Source organism: Myzus persicae, unplaced genomic scaffold, assembly GCF_001856785.1.
Source record: "Myzus persicae strain clone G006 unplaced genomic scaffold, MPER_G0061.0, whole genome shotgun sequence".
NCBI lineage: Eukaryota > Metazoa > Arthropoda > Insecta > Hemiptera > Aphididae > Myzus > Myzus persicae.
Window position 1 is genome coordinate 904,576 of NW_019100470.1, and position 17,965 is coordinate 922,540.

The window sequence follows — 17,965 nt, forward strand, 5'->3', positions numbered from 1 at the left end:
TACGAGGAGGGTGTATGCATGCTTTTAATTTTAATTTGTACGACGGTTTTAATGACGACCCGCGATCGGCCGCAATGTGACATGCTTAAGGTTTTCTTTTAATACCATCATATTATTATTATTATTATATCGATTAAAAATGGCGTCAAGACAATTATTTTACATCGAAATAATTTTAAACCCTATATTCTCACTATGCACACATAATATAATAAATACATGTGTAATAATAATGAATAGGATATACAGCTAGTTTGATTCACCGAGCATGCTCACTCCCTTTATTTTATTTAATAATGAATTTATTCGAATTTTGATTTATGGAGTTTTTAAATAATATGCTTTCGTACATAGTTTAAAATTGTTGAGGTTTTTGTAGCATACACAGAAATGTTCCGTGGCGATACAAACGTTTGCTTTTCAAATGAGAATCCCTCTTTTTTCTTGTGAATTATTATTATTGATGGATAATTTTTTTTCAAATTTCCATGTACTTGATTTAAAATTTGAGCGATTGCATTTTCAATTATTAAATTGTTCATATATATTATGATTATAAATCCCTAGTCCTAGTGAAAAATGATTAAACAAAAAATATAAAATAGATTTAATACTGGATCTTGTATTTATTATACTTCAACCATTTTTAAAAATTAAAAACGTAGATAGATAATTATTAACTACTAAAATGTTCAACTTAACATAGCCTCCATACCTACTAATTCCAAAATCATGGACCTATCATCACCCTTAGTACACAAAGAAAAATACTTAAATACTACTCATTAGAATTTTGATGTTGATAAGTCAACATTTTCAGTAAAATTATCCACTTAATAATTTACAGTAAAAAAAGGGGTTGCACTTGGAATTCACACAAAGCAACACTCTTTAAGTAGGTTTTACAAAAACCTCAAGAATTCAAGAATATTTCAAGAATATTTTGTACATCTTAAAATTTACTGGACGGTCTAGTTTCGATTTATCTGAAAAAACATTGCATTTCTCACGGACAATATTTATAAGGCGTGTACATTAGGGTAGAGCACGCCTAAAAATGTGTCTACATTTTATACAGAACGACGTGACAAAAAACTATTGTTCGCCTCACGGCTCATTGAATTTTTGGAAAATCTACTCATTTGCTACTATTTACGAACTTATTTCCATTAATTTATCGATCCCATGTGTTACAAACGAATAGTATTACAATTTTAAACGATATATGATTTTTAAACATTTACGCGATTTAAAAATCATGTGTGATATCGCGCGAAACACGCGCAGATACATTTGGCTGTCTGTCCGAGAAAGGTTTCGAAACGGATGAACCGATTTCGACGGAGCTCTCGCGTGTAACGGAAAAACGGAAAACAATAGATATAGATTAATTATTTTAACCAGGGTGGAGTCGGGTTGTACAGGTGGTATATAACATGTACGCGTAACACACTTTTGCCGGGAATAATATTCGGTTCAGAAAGTGCAGAATCGGTGGGAAGTGTACAGTGCGTGTATACATATATAATATATATATACAAAATAAATATCCGTAATATACATTTTGTCCATTATTATATTAGGTATAGGGACTGCGGCAAAGTTTATTGGCCATAATAATTTCGAAACAAAGTTTCGGTTCGTTTCGTCTTGGCCAAAATTTATTGGTCCCATCACGGCGCCGAGACGTCAAAAATATATGAACGCAAACCGTAGGCCCCGGATACGTATATATATATAGAAAGCTGGTATAGCTGCAGGTATAGGACCTATACTTGTACCGTATACCGCGTATACTATGCGACTGTTCGTTGTCTGTTCGTTGTCTGTATATTTTTCTCTCTTCTGCAGTGCCTCTGTGGAACGCGCGCGCGCTCGAGTCGGTCGGAAACTTTTATTTATTTACTCATACCATTATATATATACACATACATTTTTTTCCCCGTCAAAGACATAAACAATGCACATCGTTGATGTTGCAGTATATCAGGGAGAATGTATCAGAAACGCCCCGACTGTGTACCGTACGCGATAAAGTCCGAGAAACAAAAAAAAAAAAAACCGTTCCACCGGAGGTATATAATACAATATTATTTTTAAATGACGTATAGGTACATAATATTTGTACGCGAAATCGAAACGATGTGGAGATGAGCTCACATGATATTATATACTGCAAACGCACAGTGGTCTTAAAAAGGTCGGTGGCGGTTTTCGAAACGAGTGATAAATATATTATTTTAATCTGCTTATGGACGGTTGATTTAAATTTTATTTCAAACGGCCGCGGACTTAGGTTCCCCGCACGCCATGCGGTCGCTTCAGAATAACAACAATATTGTGGTATTATGAATGTGTACGTCATCGCATCATCGTCGTCGTTTTTGGTAGAATTAATTTCGGTGCGAACATTCTATATCGTCGTACACATCACCTATACATACGCCACAAATCGATTATTTCGTTTTTAATTATTTCGTTATTGCAGTGAAACCAGCACAGACTTCGACGCCCACCAAAAAACGATAACCGAAGGTTTTAAACGTGATGATAGTGTTGATGACGATGATGATGATGATGATGATGATGACGATGACGATGATGACGATGACGGAGAGCGCACAGTCTTAGATATCTCCGATAGCCAATCGTGCAGGATCACATTTCCCATTGCACACAATTATTTATTGAAGTGTAGTACTCAAAACAATTCGCGTATTGACGTCAACTCCATCACGTCGTCTTCTAATCATATATTTTTTAAATCATAAACGAATATTAAGTGCTCGCCTATGGCACACGACATGGAATATTGTTTAGACCATCGTTTTCCCTTGATAGTTTCTTGTTTTTTTCCTTCTAAATCCAACATCACTTAATAACGGTGTTCGCCTGAAACAAATTATGAAGTACTTAATATTATTTCGTTAGTTGGTGTACTGTTATTTGAGTACGCCATGTGTCAATGTGGGTTTGATTTATATTGCATTTTAATGTCATGAAAAAAAAAATGGTAGACATAATAGGTATACCGTAGAAGTAGGTACAATTAAATAATAGTTCAAAAATTGTGTAGTCATTAGTCAATGTCCTGTGGCACTATTAATTGCAGTTATAATATATTCTATTAAACGAGTCTTTTGACTTTTGACGAACATTATTGTATTGTCATGGAGATCAGTTTTTGATTGTTTATTTTACTTGACCTAAATAAAAGATTATTTAGAAAAACCGTGTGTGTTATTTTATGGATTTCGGTAAACCTTATTATTATTTTATAAGGATTTCACTAGGTATTTTTAAAACAGATACAAATTGAAATTTGGTTTTATGCTGTCATAAAAGACAAATTGAAATCATCATTTATACTTCTATACTATATGAATACAAGTTTAGTGGTAGCCACTAGGTAGTTGTAAACTTTTAAAACCCTTTAAACATTTCTCTACTTAACCTTTTTTAAATTTATCTTCATTAAAATATGTACAAGATAGTTATTTTAATCAGGGTACATTGTTAGGATTTTTGTCAACAACGCATCACCTTTCAGACAAGTAATATTTTTATTGTAATTTGGAAGTTTTTACTTTTTTTGAACGATATGGCATATATTTTTAATTTCATATTCTGTATCAGAATATTTCTTGAGAATTTGTATGTACCGAAATTGAATTTTTAACGAGTAGTTACAAGTATTTAAAATTTTGATAGGCAGAGGTGTGGAGTGATTAGGTACAATTTTGGTAGCGAAATGTCGGTCCACTCATCACTCATCTAAATTTAAAGTATCTACTAATAACTAATTAACTGTAAATTCTCTGTATTTTTTAAACATAAATTCCTTGAAAAATATTCTGGTTAGGAACACAAAATGTCAAATGTACGTTATGTTGCCATTCAATAAATTAAAGCTCAAAATTGAAAATATAGCTAACGATAAAATAGTGAAAAACGTTTTTTTGTAAAGAGTTTAAAAATTATGAAAATTTTCAAAAAACGTTAACACATTTTCTAGATAGTTAGACATCGAATTTGCTGTTCAAATAATTAACGATGAATTAAAACAAACAATTAATTCACGTGGTCGCCCGTTTTACATTTCGGTGGCACTAAACTTCTACTTAAAATTAATTCTTGCTAATCGTTTGGACGGCGATAATACAACCCTGGTGGCGGTTTTTCGAGACATTTCGAATATCTATTATCAATGGTTTTAAATTATCAACCTATATAACAAACCTCTGTGTATTACACGGGTAGGTATACCGTTTCGAACCGCATATAATAATAATAATAATAATAATGTGTATAATATTATTCATAACACCTGTGTCTAGTGTCTACCCAAAAATCCAATCATGCACGCTGTACTTATGGTGTGAGTAGGTATCTAAATACAAATACAGATCGATGTGCAGAAGAGATTATTTTGTACTCAGTTCCTATTGTGTTCCACGTGTGACCAGTGTAACCAGTGTAACATCGAATATTTACACTAGTTTTCGTGCAGTACAATATAATATACAATGTATATAAGTACGGATTTGTTTGGTTTATGCCGATCGTCAGTTGACTGCACGGAATGCATCCCTTTATTATTATTATTATTATTACTATCGAAATGCCGTTATGTCCATTCGTTTTGTTCAAGTTCGCATAATGCACATTATTCTATACAAATAAACACGGTTCAGGGTCAATACGGTGTTTAAAACCGATTACCCGAGCTTAGCCGGTTAAACGGAATCGTATACAGTTCTGTTATAGTGTATAGGTATACCTATTATTATAATAATACTCATTGTATACCATTATTATTTGTTTATTTTTTATTCATATTATGTGACGTCGTCAACCGCGGGGGATGACGGTGTACAGAGTGGTTCGTTCAGCATACTCGCCCCCTCCGTTTATTCGTTTAATTGTAGTGTGTATTTATTCAAAAATATCAAGAATTTTAAATCACGGTCTTCAAGTGTATTCGTTTTATAATAGTTCAAAAAATCAGATTTCGAATAATTGCATTATTGAAAAAAAAAAAAACACCTGGGCCACCGTGCTCGATGAATCACGCTGTATGTGGACGTGCGGAGAACGAAGCGACCGGAACCGTTTCATCTCCCCCCTGATCGTACGATGTTATTATTATTATTATTTTAATATTAATACGATCGAACCGATGCATGATAATATATTATGTCAAATAGATATCACAGGAAGTTTCGAGGAAAAAAAAACCATAATTTTTGTTTGTTTTTTTAAACACACATTTGTAACAATTTTTTTTTACATACATCCGCGCGCGCTTATTTTTTCCTTTGGGTACCTATACACATACAACTACTATATTACCATTGTTTCGCATCGTCCAAACGTCGCTGTTATTGTTTACATTTTTGCCGTCAATATTTTTTCCGGATATAGTATAATATGACGTGTGCAGTACCTACCCACATATTATTATTATTATTATTAAAATATTACGCAGCGGGTATAGTATATTTTTGTCTTCGGAGGTCGCAATAACGCGAACTATATATACTGAACGCCAAATGGCCGTACCATAAATACATTATACATATTACACAATATTAAAATATCGACCAACATGATACGTGAAATAACAATATATATTCGTGCCAGAAAATAATAAAAATCATCGACTCGGTAATAACATTTGCTCGCCGCCGTCGTTATGCTTATTGGATACGCTTTTTTGATGTGCTCGCCGAGTGCGGTTCTCGTGAAAACTATACGGTCTACATCCGACGTCCCCGTCTACATAATAATATTATTGAGCTGTGTGCACCGAAAATTTGGGAAAAAATTCTCCGACTGAAAGTATTGCCCGCGATTGTTCGATACCGTTTTCAATATAGGTATTTTTATTATTATACAATAACCTGCATATTTTACTACTATTTTTTCGTAGTCTTTATTAAGTTGAAAGTTAGATGTTATTTAAGCATCATAAGCTATACCAATAAAACACAAAATAAAATATCCTAAACTGACGCACCGTCTCCGCTCAGAATAGTTTTTCGTACACAATGATTTGATATCATCGAATTCAAATTTAATACCATCCATCACAGCGACCTCCTCGTAGACACCTAATGCACAGCTGAGCGACATCCACTTGCCCGCTTTTTTTATTTTGCGCACACGAGTTCGTCGAGTATATTATTTTAAGTATTACTAACACACTATCTGCATTAATTTATTGTGCTCGTAGGAGTTTGAAGATTTTAATTACAGAGAGGAATTTCGGTTTAAATATACTTTATTGTTTTTCATTTCTCAATCCAAGTTGGACATGATACAAAAAACTCCACAAGAAGTATAATATACGACAATCTAAATAATAGTACATAGTTTATCTCTGTTCTTGAGTATATTATAATGTAACGTTACGTACAAATATTTAAATTGAATTGTCCTACCCCGTGACATTACAACATGTTACATACTACCATGGGCGGGTATAGGTATTTCTTTTTTCACTGGTATACACATTTATTAGGGCCACATAATATGACTAAAACCAATATAATATATATTATGTAAAAAAAAAATGCTCACTTCTCTCGCAATACTTTTACCATCAAATCATATAATGCAGTGTTTCCCAACCTTTTTTTACTCAACGCCCCTTTTAGATTTTAAAAATCTCACACCGCCCTCCAATTAATTTTTTAAAATGATAAAGGTTTTATTTTTTAATAAGCTATTTAATTTAAGACAAAATATCATTTAACATTTTAACGCTACAATTGAGTTAATTTTAAATTTAAATACCTACCAATAATTAATAATTATATAATTTGATACGAATTCGCTAATATAAAATTATAATACAAAAAATTAAATGATAGATGAGCGCCCCCTTTAGCGCCCCCCTCATAAAAACGCCCCCTTCAAAATAAAAAATGCCCACAAGGGGGCGGTAGCGCCCACGTTGGGAATCACTGATATAATGCATAAACTATGCCTACCTACACAATCAATTGTTAAAAAAATATAATAGATTAATAAAATGATAACATTTTTTTCTTAAATATACTATAATATTTACTCGTGTATAGGTATTAGGTACCTACCAATTAATTATATTATTACGGTTGTTCATTATTGTCATTCGGACATCGAACATATTCACTTATATTTACATTACATATATACATTATTTAGTTTTAGAACACATTAGAAAATGGTGCATACAACAAAATAAGTATACACAGCGAAACCTCCCTTAACGGACACGTGCGAATAGCGAACGGAAGCGGTGACATTTTCACAGTTTTTATGTAGGAAAACCCCTAAATACCGGATACTTTTATGGTAGTTTAATTTCTGACTTTTAATTTTATCGTAAATATAGAATAATCGTGGAATGCCTTAATAAATAACTATCTAATCTAATTTGCGTACTGTATATTATTGTACTATGCACAATATTATATAGTTTATCGTATCCGTCCATTATCACGTCGATGAAAACATTTTCCTGGTTTATGTTCTGTGAAGTTAACTTACTCGTATTTAGTATCTATAAGTGATCTACAAATAGGAAGTCTAAGGGAGACATAGGGACAGTGAGCGAATACATTTCTTCTATCGACACACAGAACACTTCATTGTTCTACAACGCAGTCGAATTAGAAAATGCCTCGATACTCGAAATTACTATGCATCGAGGTTTTAAACAAGCATTTTTCAATAAATGTCCATTTTTATCTTAAATTTATTTTTGTTTACATTTTCATTAATTTTTACCTAATTATTTTCGAGAACTTTTTTTCCCTCTGATTAGCGGACACCTCTAAATAACGGACAAAAATTACGGGGCGATCGAGAGTGTCCGATATTTAGAGGTTTCACTGTATTTATAATCAACGTGTATTATACGAAGGTTCCTAATGGAATGTGCAAATATTACAAATATACGCATGAATACCGCCAACCGGTATTGTAAAATATTGTTTTTAATTTTTCGGGATTGGACTTCTGAGTATAATATTGATGGGAGCCTACAGGAAAATTTCCGATTTCCCTATGGGCCTAACCACCCATGCGGCGCACTGAGGTTTCGTAAGCAATTGTTGAATGTTATCTCGTTTATCCATAATGTTTTCGTTTGTCATTTTCCAATGACAGTATTAAGAAAAAGCATTGGAGTTTTTAATGTTGACATCTCAAAGTCAACAACTAGGTTCAATTTTTATCAGACACCACGCCCAGAGTTGAAAACCGAAGCATTTTTTCAAATTTTTATCATAATATACGTGTATAATTACATGCGGGGACGCAGAAAAACCCCATATATCATTGTAAAATCAATACGTTCGTCGCTCGTCTCAGAACCCATAACTTGACAAGTATAATAATACGATACATACAGAGTGAATAATAGTATACAAATCATCGTTGTTCTTGTGTATAACGCAAATGCTTACAAATATTTGAAATATTTAAATCGAACTGTCTTCCGCGGTCCGCGGATATACCTAATCGACATGTGTTACCACGAGCAATGCGTTTCGCATAAAACGGCGTTATAATACGTCTCTGGTGCGGTTAGAGTGAAAGAGAATTCAAGTCGAGATGACGAGATTCGCAAGAGTTGTGAACGTGGAGACGTATAATTTTTAACAGCGGATGATAGATGATAATATTTTAAGTCGAGCTGTTCCCGTGCGCCCCGTGACGCTTGTCGTTTTCGCGGATATAGGTTTATAAAAAGAAAGTTTTGGTAATTTTATGTCCGAAATTTTGGCATATATATATATATATATATGTATGCCTACGTATACCCGGACGAGTATCCAAAGTTTCACTATACTTTGACGAACTCGAGTTATAATCGATGTGGCCACGACGACGTTCGGAGGTTTAGTTGCCGCGGGGGAGGGGGAGTATCGCTTATATGTGCAATATAGTTATTGACTTTCACGTACTCATAAGTTATAGCACACAATATGTATATATGTATAGAAAAGAAGTGTCTCGGTGTGGCGAGTGTCGACGAAATGAACATAATATCGTATTGTCTCCCTCGACGGAATTCACTCGTCACGATGAACAAACTGAACGAGGACGCAATACAATGCACAATATTATATATTATTAATATAATGTAATGTGTGCGAGTACTGTATATATACGGACCAGAATGAAAAAATCAAACGCATTGAAGCATTCGATATAGATGTACGAAGTAAACAGGTGTGTGAAAAAATGAAATATATTGCAGCGGAGTACCTATACGTAATGATGGTTGCATCGGGATGAAAATATGTTCCGTATATATATTAATATTATATGTACTTGCAGATATAGTCTGCGATTTCGAACAGGGAACGAATATTTTGTCTACGAAAATGCGACAGTATAATGTATAATATAGCTGAGACGTGATTTCGAATTTTTTTCATTCAATTCAAAAGAAATTTTTCATACTCAAATAATACCGAAAAGGCAAGGGGGCGCAAAACATCAGAACGAATAATAAATGCGCGTGGCATACCGGGTGATACTGTTATAAGCAAAATACACTCAATGTTTCAAAATCTGTTTATGAAAATATTTGTTTCGCACGATTTTAAGTAGTTAAAATACAACATTTTTGAAAACAAAAATGTATTTTTATATTTTTTATTTCAATCGTTTTTAATTGAAATGTTTAATGACAGCATAGTCCATAGCAGAATATTTTTTAACGCACTTGATGGACGTTGTTTTGTAACGATTTTGAACTGTGCAAACGAAACATTTTCAAAACCTTTAGTGTTTTCTGTAATTATGGATCACACCGTACCTACATCACGGTGTTATTCGAAAACAAAACATTGTGTTGTTAATTTACAATAGTATGTTTATTCGAAAGTTTTTTTTTATAATGTGTAGCTGCGTAAACGTGCAGTGTAATTCGGTGTCGGTTCCCGCAGGTGATATGAGGGGTGGTGACGAAACCCCGTAAACACGCCATTGCTGCCGGTTCTTGGATTTATATAGGTAATAAAAACGTTTCCTAAAAAGTAAAAATAAAAATGTTTCAAACTCATTTCGGTGCACCAGGGGTCCTAAATGAGTATTTCGCGTTTCCGAATTCGCGTCCACCAACTTTGCCCGTTGCAGGATATAATATTATAATTTCAGCAGTAGGTACTACTTATACATAGGTATAATGATTCGGAAGTATAAAATAAGGTGTATTGTGCACGAGGTTAGAGACTTTTAGAAGTTAGTGGTACGTTTTTCTAAATTGTCCGAAACATAGCCAAGTGCCCGAGTGATATGAAATTTTTTCCATTATATAGTACTAGAAGTTTATAGTAATTTTTCCTTTCGAAGTTTGCGCATTAATCACACGCGTCAACGTGTATTTTATTGTATATTTTCATTTTAAGCACACACATTCCCGATTTTGAAATTGGAATTTCATTTTTCTCTTTGAATTGCCAAAAGATAAAAAATATAATATTCTTGTATAATAATTTATAATATGTACATTTGAAAAATAACGTTATTGAATGAATGAAGTGTGGGCTGCGTATTTTCACGTTTTTTCGTGTTGGATTATTTCACACCGATAATATTGCATCTACACACCTCGCGTAATACTCGCGACTACATCAATTTTATGGACCCATCAACGTGATAGCTGATGTACTTCAATCAGTCTGCGTCGGTCGTTTATTCGCATAATTATATATGATAGGTACATGATATTCTTATATGCGATGTGTTTCGTCGGTCTCGCGATTGTCTCGTCGTCACGTGTTTACTATTGATTGACCTAGTCCCCGATCCTAGTTATTATTATTATTATTATTTATTGTTTTCTAATACATAAAAGTACACGTTCGTACGTCGTATGTCAACTCAAATGTTTCGGTCGGCAAATTTTTATCGCTGCACGATTAAGGATCGATGCATATTTCAGGGCACAGACGCGTGCAAAATATTTTAAGGATAAAAGGACACGCGAAGTGCTCAGCCTTAATTATACACAGATATTGTGAGAGGACAACGGCGATTGGTTGCTGCAGGGTATCGACACATAAATATATATTATTATACAATATACGCGCATATTCTAGAATAGAAAATAACATTGCACAAGCCAACCGCACTTCTTCTGGCTGTACATTTATATATATATATATGACAAAATAATATATTAATATAATGCCTGGTACATACCATTCCATTATACGTGTCGTGCCCCCCATCCCCCCTCCCACCACGTCCGCCGGCGGTTGATTAATCGGCGCGTTTCAAAAGTATAGCGTGTTCGGCGTTTCGTTTAATTTCGCTTTTATAATGCCGAATAAATGGAAACGCATTTTTCCCCAAGCCTTTTCCCGTTCTGATTAATGGCCGCGCACAAAGACCCGCGCGCGGACCGTCTTGAAAAACGGTCGTTTACAACAACGCAGCCGCCGCTCGGCGGATCGAAAAAGAGGTGCAGCGCAGTGGTTATCGGCAATACGTGATGATATTATTATATTATACAATAATAATTAAACGGGTACAGTGTCGTATATAGTGGGCACGGGAACAAAAGCGCGTGGTCCGGGATCGTCGCTCGGGGCTGACAGTCGGAAGCGAGTGGGTTGAGGTGTTACCGACGGTACAACTGATTTGACTCTAATATATTATTATCCGTATATTTATAAAAGGCAATATGTGTGTGTGTGTGTGTGTGTGCGATCCAATAATCAAGTCCTCTGTAATTCGGCACTCGAGTAATCGTATACCCGAAGATGCGCACCACGAAGCCAATAGTTTAGACTGCACAGAGATTAGTTGAATGTTTTTGTATTGTTATTTGTATAGGGTTTCCAGACGGACAATTAAGTCGTTCCCACGAGACGCCGGATACGGTTTTAGATTTGTATTTTATATTTGTACAAGAAACCACCCGTTGCTACAGTGTAAGGATACTTGCAGCTTTGATATTTTGAGGGAGTTGTAAAAACGTGGGAAAATCCGCTGGCATAATTTAATTTGTCCCGGGAACTCGGTGTAGGATCAGCAGCTACGTAGTAGACCTGCTGCTAGGACAACGGGAGTACTGGAGTAGGCCCGTAGGGGAGATCGTCTTTGCGGAATTATCGCATAACTATTGCAATAAGACGTGAAGTCAGAGGTCCTCGGGATTTCTGAGATGGCGGGAAGGAGGATCCAGGACGACGATCCTTCACGATTTACAGTAATATTCGTGACTCGTCTATATTATTAGGGTGTTTTAATCACGGTATCACACGCGCTCTACACGTCGTATGCCCAAGTTCATCTTATCAGTTTAGGCGTTTAAAACTTCTGTCCAGAGTTCCGTACACTGGTATGAGTAAAATAAATCATAATTATTATTGACCACCTATAATATTATTAGTTTCGTGATTATTGTTGTGTTCTTGTATTTATTGATATTGGTTTTTGTATCGATTAGCCATTATTTGCCGGTAAAAATTAAAATAAACAAAGAATTATGCTTGCAGCAGCATCTCTTCACTATTACTAATTTACTAACAATAACTGCAATTTTTAAACCGCATAGTGTCAAAGGAGTCGATATGAACTGGACGACTTATAATTACGGGTAATGGGCATCAGTGTGGGCTTAGATACACATATTATGTTAAAATTTTAAATGTGATTTCAAAATGTTTTGCAAACTGACAAATTTAAACTGAATTGTAGTATCTGATGTGGATGTTAATAATAACGACACGGCATAGATTATAATATCATTAGATTTTTCCGATTCGTCGAGCGTTCAGTAGTAGTAATAATAATAATAATATGTATCAAAATTTTATTTCGACAGACTTTAATAAATTGAGTTATAAATAAAATAAATACCAATTCTTACAACACCTCTGTACACTACATATGCGTAAATGGTATATCAGTTAGTATACCTACAGGCTACAATCGTTAAACTGTGTCGTAATTATTGAACGGATTTAATTATTTACGTTTCTTTCGACAAACAAGAATAAAAATTTAATCACAATTTTAATTTTAATTACTGACGAGCATTGTAAATTATGTGATGAATAGATTATGATTTTAATATTCAATGAATGTGACAACTATAAACACTGCGAAAATAAACCAACTTTTGAGGCTCCGAAACGTGGGCTTGAATGAATTAATTGCCATTGAAAGCATATATAAAATATATTACACCGTTTATCCACTGGTATTTAATACGAAAAGAGACCTCTAAACATTTTATTTCATTGCATAATATTAATAGCTACGTATTGATATAGGTAGTACGTCTTGTCTAAAAAAATTATGAATATTTAACACGAAAAAAATCCAATTTTCGAGTTAATCAATTTTTCACTACCTACGGGGCAAAATCGTATTAATCTTTGGCCACAACTTAATAATCTTAATTGGTTTTAAAATAGCGGACATATTACTTGGTTACCATAAACTTGGTTGAACTTTGATTATTTGATCAAATTATTCCTGTACATTGTTTATACAATATTGGTTTGTAACTTTGAATCGGAATGAAAATTAATTTAGTTTCGTCAAAAGCGTACAACTGTGGGGTGCGGCTAAATTATCAAATTTAAACATGATACAAAGATTTCAATCGATCACCTTACGCATGATAACTAGGGCCCCCTTTTACGTATCCAACCACACACTCCACACAGACCTAAACATTAAAACTGTCTCAGAAATGGCATCAACTATACACAAACGTTATAGGTTACGACTAGAAAACCACCCCAACCCGCTAATCTCAGCACTAAACTCACAAACAATACCCGGGAATCCCCAAAGAAGGCTTAAGAGAAGATGGTGCCGTGACCTAAACTTTTAATCTCAAAACTTAAAAAAAAAAAAAAAAAATACATATGTATATATATAATATACATATATATCTAACATAAATAAATCAATGAAAAGTGTAGCCGCTGGGTTACTTCTTTTATCAAGCAAATCATGTCTTCTTACTTATTTTAGCTCATATTCTTATTGTAAAACTAATTTACAGATTGTATATATTCAATAAAAAAAAAAAAAAAAAAAAAAAAAAGTTTCGTCAAAAATAATAAAAAATAGTAAAAATATAAATATTTCCAAAATATCAATACATTCGTTCTGAGCCTAAAATGATTATTTGTAACTGCTTAAAAATATGTAAAAGAAATATTTTAAAAAACGTTAGTGTTTTCTGAACCATTGAGAGTCTTGCGTTAAACGGATTACTCCGTATAATGCCAGAAATTAAACATATAATATTATATTGTAAACAGTGCTTGGGGAAACCCACAGGACACAGCAGCATAGGTGGACATTTTGGTGAATTTGTTGGTCAGCAGTCATGTAAATCTCGAAAATTCTTGTTTTTCTCTTCACAATATTTTCAAACGCACCTCACCGAGTGAATTATAAAAGTGTGAAAAACACATCGTGTTAATTAATTGGTCGTTGTCTTATATATATATATATATATATTATGTAGGTACCTATTCATTACACAATAATGTGTTATTGTCTTAATATATGTAATGACTTGCACAACGGAACGAACGATCGAAATGATAATATATTTTCACTCGCCACAATACTATTATTCTAAAGCTACGCACTTCTGACTATAATAATCGTTATGCTGTTGTGAGATTCTTTAAAAAAAAAACGCGATCGACGCGATACATGTGCACAATACTCGGAAACCCCCGTGGTGCCTCGGGGGCTGGCATATTTTTTTTTTCAATCAAACTGCGAGTATTATAATAATAATAAAAACGTGTAACACCCTCCGGCGGGGGTGGCGGCGGCGGCGGTAAGTCGGCCAAAGAAAATAAACACCGCACTAGAGCTAAATGAAAAGAAAAATTGAATATTTTTTCCGGTCTCGACCCGGCAAAAGAAATGTTCGACGGTATTATTATTTTGTCGAGATATTATTATTATTATATTATATAGCGCCACCGACTTTTTTTGCGGACGATTACTTTAATGCATATTCCGTGTAGTGAGCGCGAACGTCCCATCTCACCTAGACGGTTTATATTAGACATTTTCGTGTACCGTGTATATATAAATGTATATTTTTTTTCGCAGAGTTTCCGGTTTTGTGCGGACCGAGAGTGAAGTCGGATATGGCAAAAACAAGGATGCGATTCCCACTAGACCGCCAGTGAAAATATACAAGCCGTAGCGAGTAAATTATTGTTTATAATAACGATACTATATTAATACAAACTAATTTATAAATATTATTACTCGTTGATGTCGCGTATATATAACTTATTATTAAAATAGTTCGTTTGTTTGTATACATTAAAATATATGCATTAAAAATGTTTATATTTATATTCAATTGCTGAGTAAATTACTTGAAAAAAAAAAAACTATTATATTATAAAGTCACACGAAATCTGTACACCCAACACTTAAACTACACTGAGTAATGTATTTTCGTATTAAAATTATAACAATTTTTTTTACATAATTGTATTTTTTATTTACACCATAAATTGTTGTTATTCGTTTTTTCACCTACGATATTATACTAACCTACTAAATAACTTATTGGCAATTTTAAACTGCTCTTTAGTGTCAATTTCTCGTTTTAGATTCAACTGAGGAATATATGCCTATTAATACACGGTCAATGTATCGTAACGCATTCTTTATTCATACAGGCCACTGCAGGTGATTATAAATTATTAATTGGTTTTAAAATATTTAATACAAAATTGTGCGTTCTTTATTTTAGATTTTTATTTTTTTATTTTAATCATTATTTGTTATTGTTAACAAATATTTGCAAATACGCATACTGAACCATTTAGTGGTACCTAATTTTGGATTCACCATTTATATACATAATTTAAACATACAAATATGGAGATTATGCTTAAAAATCAACTTGAATAAATATTATTAATGTCCCTCCAGGCTTCAAACGTCAACATACCACTTTTAATTTGCCCACCTCATCCAATAATATTATGACTTAAATATGAATCACTTCTGCCCAGTATGTTTGTTGCCAGGTCGTCAATTTTGACCCTTAATTTTCTATCTCATAAACCTAACTTAGTTGTTTTTAATGATTATGTTCACCTACATATTATCACACTTTGTAATTTTAATTGTACTAAATGTTAATTGTAAATTGGACACATGCCATACTGTACGTATATTATGCTTGAATAACAATAATAATAATATTATACTGTGCTTGTTTGAGTATTAAAAAAATATTTCTTCACAAAAAGTGATTAACAAAAGAGTGGTTTATTAAAACAACAACAAAAAAAAAATAATAAAAAAAATGTTGTGGCACAATTTTGCAATGGGTTACGATTTCGATTACGATAATAAAATAGAAAATATTTTTAATTTAACAACAGTCCAAGTCTAGTTTATAAATCACGAGTTTCGGTGGAATTACACACGGAAACGCAGAACGGTGTAATAGGTGTTGTATAGTAGGTTTATAGTAGGTTTTTCTTATTAATAATAAAATAAATGAATAAATTATAAAACCGTGGTCTATAATATTGTATTACTATAACACGACGACGATACGTATTATAAATTACCATCGATATAATACGACATTAAATTAAAAATCCCAGTTTCTCACTGTCTAACTGATCGATTTGACTTTACAGTGGACCGGTCAACGTTCCTGCACCACAACTTTTGACGATAATTTAAAGTGCGTAAACATACACAATGCGTAACGCTTCTCGCTGAAGGACACGACCGCCCCTAAATGAAAACGTTGAAAATTGCCTTCGATATTTATGGTCCTCCGACACTATGCCAATGTTGACCGTTACACAATTGCTCTCCGATCTGATGAAATGCCAAATAACATTTACCAACAACAGGATATTCTCTTCCGTTTACGTCTGGACGGCGCCAAATAAGTTTATTTGGTGCCTCCACGTCCCCCGTTCCTTTCCAACCCTCATCACAAACATAGACGATTATATTATAATAATGCACTAGGGGTACTAGATAGGCTCTGATCTCTGGGCTCTTCGCTCACCAACCCGTTGACCCACTCCGAGTGCGCTTTGCCCCCCTCCCCCCCATACCCCAAGGGTCTCAGCCCACTCTCCTTTGCATGTTAAATTTAAAAATACAATAATATGTGGAACTCCAGTGCTAGATAAGATGTACACAACTTTTTTTAAACAGAGGGGCGTATGTGATTTGTGCCAAAAACAACCAAAACAAAATATATCCATGTAGTTTGCGGCACATTTAAAAATTAATTTCGGTAATTTGTAACAATTTTCAAGATTGTAGTTAAAATTAAATATAAGGGCATTACGTAATCTGTGGCATCTATTGTGCCTACAGCAATTGTAATTCGCGGCACTTTAAAATAACTAAGCATTTTTTTTAATCACAATACTAATGTTCGCAAACGTATATCATAATTTAGGTTCTGGAAACGGCAAGACGGGAGGAGGGGTTTCCTCCCCAATATTAATGATTAAATACACCTCGTTCGTCTTGTTTAGCTTATCAGATCCCGTCCTGGCGTATACAATATAATATAAACAACTGCAGTAAACCAGCACTAGTGTGTCTACGTTTACCCGATTTTAACGAATACGTTCATAAGTTTTTAATCCTCGACAAGTAGTTGGAAAACAAAAGAACCGGAATACAATGAATTATTATACGAGCGTGTACGAATGCGAACTTCGTAGGTATAAGAACTTAAAAACTACCGACAATAAGTGCACTCACCGTCGTCATATTGTACAGGAGTGGGTAGCGAAACGAAACAATTTCTCGGCCGACACTGAAACAATCACAATAGTCGCAACATATTATTCCGGTATCACGCGGCGGCGCGGGGTTATATTTAATTCAAGTTTATTCGTCACAAATGTCGTTTTGTCTGGCATATGATACATACGTCACGATATTATAATGACGGCGTGGCTGC

At 33.8% G+C, this 17,965-nt stretch overlaps 1 protein-coding gene across 3 annotated transcripts in view; it reads left to right on the forward strand.

The window, feature by feature from the left end:
• LOC111043087 (AT-rich binding protein-like) overlaps positions 1-15,304 on the forward strand; it is a 67,867-nt gene extending 52,563 nt beyond the window's left edge. For all 3 annotated transcript variants that reach the window (XM_022327904.1, XM_022327912.1, XM_022327920.1), the window contains exon 3: positions 15,106-15,304. The gene's annotated coding sequence lies outside the window, so the exon portion shown is untranslated. The remainder of the gene's footprint in view (positions 1-15,105) is intronic.
• Positions 15,305-17,965: the final 2,661 nt, after the last annotated feature.